The sequence below is a fragment of the Cebus imitator genome, unplaced genomic scaffold (assembly GCF_001604975.1).
Source record: "Cebus imitator isolate Cc_AM_T3 unplaced genomic scaffold, Cebus_imitator-1.0 Scaffold439, whole genome shotgun sequence".
Classification (NCBI taxonomy): Eukaryota; Metazoa; Chordata; class Mammalia; order Primates; family Cebidae; genus Cebus; species Cebus imitator.
Genome location: NW_016107754.1, coordinates 606002 through 608631, shown reverse-complemented (window position 1 = coordinate 608631; position 2630 = coordinate 606002).

The following is a 2630-nucleotide window of genomic DNA, read 5'->3' as shown; positions in this document are numbered from 1 at the left end:
TGATTTACTTCCAATTATGTGGTCAATTTTAGAGTAGGTGCAATGTGGTGCTGAGAAGAATGTATATTCTGTGGATTTGGGTGGAGAGTTCTGTAAATGCCTTTTAGGTTTGCTTGGTCCAGGTCTGAGTTCAAGTCCTGGATACCCTTGTTAATATTCTGTCTCATTGATCTGTTTAATATTGACAATGGGGTGTTAAAGTCACCCACTATTATTGTGTGGGAGTTTAAGTCTCTCTGTAAGTTATTAAGAACTTGTTTATATATCTGGGTGCTCCTGTATTGGGTGCGTATATATTTAGGATCGTTATCTCTTCTTGTTGCATTGATCCTTTTACCATCATGTAATGTCCTTCTTTGTCTCTTTTGATCTTTGTTGGTTTAAAGTCTATTTTATCAGAGATGAGAATTGCAACTCCTGCTTTTTTTTTCTCTCCATTTGCTTGGTAAATCTTCCTCCATCCCTTTATTTTGAGCCTTTGTGTATCCTTGCATGTGAGGTGGGTTTCCTGGATACAGCATACCGATGGGTTTTGGCTTTTTATCCAATTTGCCAGTCTGTGTCTTTTGACTGGGGCATTTAGCCCATTTACATTTAGGGTTAATATTGTTATGTGTGAATCTGATCCTGCTATTTGATGCTAGCTGGCTGTTTCACCCACTAGTTGATGCAGTTTCTTCATCGTGTCGATGCTCTTTACCATTTGGTATGTTTTTGGAGTGGCTGGTACTGGTTGTTCCTTTCTATGTTTAGTGCTTCTTTCAGGAGCTCTTGTAAAGCAGGCCTGGTTGTGATGAAATCTCTGAGTCCTTGCTTGTTTATAAAGGATTTTATTTCTCCTTCACTTATGAAGCTTAGTTTGGCCGGATATGAAATTCTGGGTTGAAAGTTCTTTTCGTTTGATGTTGAATATTGGCCCCCACTCTCTTCTGGCTTGTAGGGTTTCTGCTGAGAGATCTGCTGTGAGTCTGATGGGCTTCCCCTTGTGGGTAACTTGGCCTTTCCCTCTGGCTCCCCTTAGCATTTTCTCCTTCATTTCAACCCTGGTGAATCTGACGATTACGTGCCTTGGGGTTGCTCTTCTTGAGGAATATCTTTGTGGTGTTCTCTGTATTTCCTGGACTTGAATATTGGCCTGCCTTGCTAGGTTGGGGAAGTTTTCCTGGATAATATCCTGAAGAGTATTTTCCAGCTTGGATTCATTCTCTTCGTCACATTCAGATGCACCTATCAAATGTAGATTAGGTCTTTTCACATAGTCCCATATTTCTTGGAGACTTTGTTCATTCTTTTTTACCCTTTTTTCTCTAATCATGCCTTCTCATTTTATTTCATTTAGTTGATCTTCAACCTCTGATCTCCTTTCTCCTGCTTGGTCAATTCTGCTGTTGAAATCCTTGTATGCTTCGTGAAGTTCTCGTGTTGTGTTTTTCAGCTCCATCAATTCACTTATATTCCTCTCTAAGTTGTTTATTCTAGTTAGCATTTCGTCAAATCTTTTTTCAAGGTTCTTAGTTTCTTTGCATTGGGTTAGAACACGTTCTTTTAGCTCAGAGAAGTTTCTTATTACCCACCTTCTGAAGCCTGTTTCTGTCAATTCATCACACTCATTCTCCATCCAGCCTTGTTCCCTTGCTGGTGAGGAGTTGTGATCCCTTGTAGGAGGAGAACTGTTCTGGTTTTGGGTGTTTTCATTCTTTTTGCGCTGGTTTCTTCCCATCTTTGTGGATTTATCCACCTGTTGTCTTTGTAGTTGTTGACTTTCAAATTGGGTCTCTGAGTGGACGTCCAGTTTGTTGATGATGAAGTTATTTCTTTCTGTTTCTTAGTTTTCCTTCTAACATTCAGGTCCCTTTGCTGTAGGAATGCTGAGGTCCACTCCAGGCCCTGCTTACCTGGGTATCACCTGCAGCAGCGGCCGAACAGTAAGGGTTTCTGCCAGTTTCTTCTTCTACTATCTTTGTCCAAGAAAGATACCCGCCAGATGTCAGTCAGAGCTCTCCTTTATGAGGTGTCTTTCTGGATATACAGGGGTCAGGGATCTCCTTGAGGAGACACTCTGTCCTTTAAAGGAGCTCAACTGCTAATCTGTGAGCTCTGTTGTTCATTCAGAGCTGCTGGGCAGGTACGTTTAAGTCTGCTGCAGCAGAACTCATAAACACCTTTTTTTTTTTCCCGAGGTGCTCTGTACCCCAGAGTTACGGCTTTACTTATAAGTTTCTGTCATGCTGCAGCCTTTTTTCAGGGCTGCCCTGACCAACGAGGGAGCCTAGTCACTTTCTGCATGCAAAGGCTTTGCTGAGCTGCTGTAGGCTCCACCCAGCTGCCGTGTGACCTTCCCTGCAGTCCTATTTATATGGGTATAGTCAGAACTGCCTCAGCAATGGCGGCCCACCTCTGTAATGGCGGACTCTCTCTGTAATGGTGGGCTGCCTCAGCAATGGCAGACTACGTCCGTGGTGGTGGACTGCCTCGGTAATGGCAGACGCCCCTTCCTCACAGAGCTGGATCGTCCTGGGTTCAGCTGTGCTTGCTGTGAAACTCTCAATCCAGAGAGTTTCAGATTGCTGTTTTTTTGTGGGAGTGGGACCAGCCGAGCCTGATCACCTGGCTCCCTGCCTCAGACCCTT